We start from the raw sequence: 6,000 nt of genomic DNA, 5'->3' as shown, positions 1-6,000 counted from the left end.
CAGCCCACAAAGCTGCAGCCCCTCCTCGGCGTGGGCAACTCAGCTCTTGTGCCAGGGAAAACTTTGTCCCCGATCCCTGCATCTTCTCTGCAGAGGCTGGACCAGGAGGATGGATCCATTGGTACATCCCGTGCCCTGAGCTGCAAAGACTTCCCATCTCTGGAGCCTCAGCACAATATTGCCGGTTTTGTGCGGCCCATGAATGCTAGAGAAAGAGCAGCAGTTACTCTTAATACTGTGGTTATTTTTGTTATTGCGGTGGATGGGGTTTCAATGTCGTGTTTGGTTTCAGCTGGCAGAAACACCAAAATCTCCTCAAACCATTGTCAGGTCTACCAGCAGGCAGCGAGCATGGCTGGGAAGGCAGTGACATTTGCGGGAGGTTTTACACGGCCCAGAGGTATTTAACCCTTTCTCCCAGCAAGTTATTAAAAAAAAAAAAAAAAAGCTGTATTTGAGAGAGCTGAGAGGGCAGAAAAACAAATCAGGCCTGACTGTGCTAATTACCGAAAGCAGAATAACTCGGTGAAGGTCTCTGAAGGAAGAGGCTTCGTCCCTGGCTCCCAGAGACGTGCCCCCGTCTCTGCAATAGCTCTCGTTATTTTAATGGGGACCCGAATTTGAATCGCAATCCGGTTCTCCGTGCTGCTTTGGGTTGAATACAGCTGGTCCCTCACGGTGGCTGCTGCCATGGGAATCTTGCTAATGAGAGCAGGATCCGTCTCGCTCCGACTCCGAATCTAACACCTGACCGGGAGGCAGCCTGACCACGCAAGCCCTGGCGCTGACTCTTTGAAGACCTAAATGCTGCCTTTGCAACCTCTCCCTGTGCTTTTATCCTTCAGCTGAAATTTTTAATGAATCCCTAGAATTAACCCATCCAAATAATGCATTTATGGGTTTATTGCAGTGACCTGCTAAGAGCTGAGGTCGCTGCAAAGGTACCAGTGTGATGCAAGGCAGAGCCAGCCCACACCCTGGTCTTAAATACCTAAAGACGTTCTCTCCAGCATTCTTTCTGTATTTTTTTTAAATGCTGAACTGTATGTTTTAGAATACACAGCTGTCTTTGTTCAGAATAAACCAAAAATAGCAGATTTTCCTCTGCTTAGCTGGGTGTTAAATTATTTACATTTCAAAATCCATAAGTAGAAACAATGACTGCATTTCCAGAGCCTGCTCCTGCTGTCAAATATCCTTTTCTCTTCTGCAACCTAATTTAGACTTCCTTTTCAGAGTTGCAGTTAAGCTCCATTTTCAATTATATTAGAAGAACCAAGATTTCAGGCCATTGTCTCATCACTTCCATGAATAGCGACAAGAGATGTTCCCTGCAAAGGCAAAGACAGCCCTCGCCGTGACCCGTGGCCAGGGATGCTTGGGCACCGCGAGGACACAAGGACGATTCAACCCCCGCCATCCCTTTGGTTTTGGCCCACACTAAGATGGTTTGTTTTGCCCATGCAGCCCCTGTGAAGATGTCCTCGTCCCCTCCAGGGGCAGTGGGGAGCCTCTGCAGGGAGATGTGGTGGTAGAGGGCACTGCCCATGGTGGCTTGTCCCTCCAATGTCCCCCTTCCTGGGGCCACTGAGGTGGGCGGTGCTCCTTGGGGTGCTTGAGCTCTCAGGACGCCAAGCCTGGCTGGGAAGACATGGCCACCCTGGCAAACCCAGAAGAAACCACACTGCCATGGAGGGTACTGACACCCCAAGGCGAAATCCCAAGACATGGCAGGATGCTGCATCCGGAGAGGTGGGGAAACTTCCAGCCTGAATTCTCAGCAGTGTTGCCTTTTAGGAAGTGTACCGCAAGTCCTGGGAGATGAAGGTCCTGCAGAGTGAACTGGCCAGAAGGACAGAAACCTCCTTTGAGGTCTGATCTGGCTCTGGGTGTACGCGTGGTTACATGAAACAGGGGCCATGACCCCTGCAAATTCACTGGGGCTCTTCTTCAGGGAACCCAAAAATACCTTCTGGTAGCATGGCATGAGTAAATCCCTCTTGGTCACCTTGGTCTCATGTGTGATACATTTGTAACCAGGGGATCTTCTCCCAGGCAATAGGACAAGGGGAAATGGCCTCAAGTTGTGCCAGGGCAGGGTGAGGTTGGACATTGGGAAAAATTTCTTTCCCAAAAGGGCTGTCAGGCACTGGAAGGGGCTGCCCAGGGAAGGGGTTGAATCCCCAGCCCTGGGAGGACTTAAAAGCTGGGCAGAGGCGGTGCTGAGGGCCAGGGTTTGGGGGTGGGATGGCAGGGGTAGGGGAACGGTTGGGCTGGGGGAGCTTAAAGGGCTTTTCCAACCTCAACAGTTCCATGGTTCTATGCTTCTTGTGGTCAGGGCTGCGATGTTAAACCCAATGCCTGGAGACCAGCCCAGGTTAACAAAGCTACTTTGATGTGGGTGCAAGCTGGGACCTGAACAAGGCAAGGTCTCAAATATCACCCAATTTCAGCGGGTTGCTCCTCTGACGGGCTGGCTGAGCCTCAGCCTTTCTTTATTAAACCCCAAACGCCCCTTGGCACCTCCCGCTTCCCGCTCGCCCTTGCCAGGTGCTTTGCACCGCCGCTGCCAAAAACCCTTGCGCAAGCGCCAGCCACCTTTGCCCTGTCCCCAGTGAAATCCCTACCTGCGTTACTGCTGACATGGTGACTGCCCCTCCAAAAGGCAACGGGAGCTGGGCGGCGACATGAGCACCCCGGCCAAGGAACGTAGACTTTAGGTCATTTTTCTGGGTCGGTTCACCAAAACTCATTCTGCTTGTTCCTCCTGTCACAGACCAGCATCCCGGTGGTGCGTGCTCTTCTTGGATGCTTATAAAAGGAATATCCTGCGCCTAACTGGAGCCTCAGCGGTGCCAGACCCTGTGATTTTATTACCAATCTTCTGATATTTAGAGTTTTTCATAAAGCTGAAGCTCTTGGATGCAAGTAATTAAGTGAGACGCAGCTTTCACTGAGAAATGAAAGGAAGTTTCTAGTCCTCGCGTTTCAGAAAAGCTGGAAAAATGTGCCTAAAGGCACAGCCTCCGAAAGGCAAATTAAAAGAATCAATATGTTTTATTTCTTTTTAAAACAATTATGATTTAGGGATGGGAATGGGGGGCTTGCTTCATGATTTATAGATCCTGCGCTTGGCAGCTCGCCAGCCTCAATGACAGCTCCACGCAGATGGATCTGGGGCTTTTTCAGAGCTGCTCAATGGTTTTCACCTGGTTCCCCGCCGCGCTTTTGCACAAAACCCCCAGAAAAATCTATATAAGACTGATTCTACACTAGGCACAATTTAAAAAAAAAAAAAAGTACGTGCCATCTTATAACCTGGTTAGATCTGAAACCTCACGTATTTAGATTCAAATGGGAGATACTGCCACTCTGCCAACAGGCTGAATGACACGTTTAACTGGGGTGGGTGGCAGGGAAGGTTTGATAAAATGGGTCTCTGTGTGTATTTTAGAGGGCTCACAGCTGGGACTGGCCCTTTTTTGTGAATCTGGCTGGTATTTGCATTGCCCCTGTATGTTATTTCTTAACCTCGCTGAGCTGCTGCTCCCTACCAGACCACAGGGAAGGGGCGATGGGACGAGGGGCAACGGCCTCAAGTTGTGCCAGGGCAGGGTGAGGTTGGCCATGGGGAACAATTCCTTCCCCTTGGGGCTGTCAGGCACTGGAAGGGGCTGCCCAGGGAAGGGGTCGAGTCCCTGGTCCCACGGAGCTGCCAGCAAACCCCTACGTGCGGGCATTGCTCAGCGGGAGCATCCCAACCACATCTCCCCAGCAATGGGGCAGGACTTATTCTCTCACCTGACATTTAATTTAATTATTTTTAGTGAAAAAGCTGGCAGAGGCGGTTTGCAAGCAAAACAAAACCCTGCCAGCGAGTGCCTGCAAACAGAGCCTGACTTTGCTGGTCGGGCGGTGTAAACCGGAGCCCAGGCACGGCCGGGGTGTAACTGGTGTAAATAAGAGGATGCTGTTGCGTCGCCAAACCTGGTGCTGCCAAGGAAGGCGATGCCGACAGCTCCACCTTAAACTGCAGAGAGCACCTTAAGCTTTCTTCTGGCCTCCTGCCACCAAAAAGCTGCTCCAGGCTGAGCTTTAATCAGAAGGAAGCTCTGTGCTTTTGCACGGTGGGGGAAGGGGCAGCCAGAAGGACATTTCGCCATTGCTTTATTTAATTTTCAAAGTTTATTTCTTGGGTGGTGGGTTGTTGGGGTTTTTTTTTTTCATTCTGTTTTTATTGTTGGGTTTATTTTATTCCCGCCTTCTGTTGACACAATAAATTTCAAAGGGATTTTTGCGATCCTCTCTCTCTCCCCCCATCCTTGTAGTCACCCTTTCCAAGGTAATGGGGCTGAGAGGTTTTATTTGCCACCCCCTAGTCCCCTGTGATGCTCTTTGAAGAGCTGGGCCCTGGGCAGGGACACACTGGGATTTACAAAGCCCCCCCAGCCCAGGTCTGTCCCCCCAATCCATGGCTCGACCTCCAGCCCCGCCGATGAGACGGTCTATTTTTCACCAGGCGTTTCCCTGCTAAATCAGACCATTAGTCCTCATGCTGATTAACCGGCTAGTTCTCAATTTAATTAAAACATGCATTTTAAAATTATTTTTTGGAAGAGGCAGAGGTTTCAATCGTATTTTATTCTTAGCATTCCAGATCTGATTGGCATTGGCCATAAGTGTTAATGGTTGGGCTTGATCTTAAAGGTCTTTTCCAACCTAAACGATTCTGTGATTTGAAGTAACAGCGGGGGGGGGAACCAAAGCAATTAACCATTTCCCTTGCTGGGGGGGGGGGCATAAAATATCATAAAAATATGATATCATCGGCTGTTTTCCCAGGGAGGCAGTGGATTTTTGTAATGCTGCTTGCACTGGAGCTTGAAGATCTCAAAACATTTATCCCTACTTTCACGGGGTCGCTTCGTTTTATTAAAATACAACGCAAAACCCAAAAAAGTGCCAGCAAGGAAGCCTGGCCCAAACCCGGTATCCTTACGCAGAGAAAGCAATGCGGGGCCAGATCCTGCTCGGATCGGGTGGCTTAGGTTGGGTTTTTCTGCCTGAGCAGGGTCCACTTGGTCCTGCCAGCCTGTGGGTGACCCAGAGCGGGTCCATGCGTTGCCGCAGCCTGGAAGAGGCTTTGCAGGTCATGCCGAGGTTTTAGGCTGTTGGAAAGTGGGATGCTTCAGCAGCCAAGTAGGAATTTAGGGTGGGGAGAGATGTGATCTGTCGCAATCAACCCCGAGTGATGGGTGTATGATGGCAGGAATGTTCAAAATGTTTCTTTTATGGTGAGAAGAGGTGAGGGCTTGGCTCAGCCGGGGCGGCGTGGCTGTACCCAGCCGTGCTCGTGAGGCATGGGCGGAGGATGCTGAGCACACACCGGCCAGCAGCGCCACGGCCCCCCGAGCCCAGCTCTGCTGCCCCCGCCGAGCATCAGCCCCGCACGCCGCAGGGATATTTGGGACAGGGGAGCTTTTGGGACAGGGGGGCTTTTGGGACAGGGGGGCTTTTTTACGTAAGGCTTTGGTATCTCATTGCCAACCTCAAAAATATTTGGCTATAACTTACTTTTGAGGCTTGGGCTGTGGCCAGGGACTCCAGCAAGAGAAAAACTGCAATCTAAATAAACGAGTTCAAGTTCAAACCTCTCCAGCCCCGGCCGTGGGGCGTTCCCCCGCCGCTGCCTGGGATGCCCGGGGTGCTGGGAGAGCCCTTCTGCAGAGAAGCTGCTGCACAAAAGGGCTTGGAAAGGATTTTCCAGAGGCAGCTAACGGCCCATCTTTCATCTTGCAGAAAAACCAAGCTAATAATTTGCTCCTCTGCATTTCCCCGTGATGGCAAGCTGCGCCCCTTTGGATTTATTTCCTTCCTCTCCACCTGACTGTGTTTCCCACGGCCCACGGGAGCACAGCCCACTCCTTGCCCCATGCGTTATCCCCCCGCTAACCTGGAGTAACCGGGCGCTTTGTGGAGCATCTTCCACTTGGCTTCTGT

This window comes from Egretta garzetta, unplaced genomic scaffold, assembly GCF_000687185.1.
Source record: "Egretta garzetta isolate BGI_Z169 unplaced genomic scaffold, ASM68718v1 scaffold560, whole genome shotgun sequence".
Lineage (NCBI taxonomy): Eukaryota > Metazoa > Chordata > Aves > Pelecaniformes > Ardeidae > Egretta > Egretta garzetta.
The sequence above is the reverse complement of the archived record's forward strand: the minus strand, read 5'-3'. Positions refer to the sequence as shown.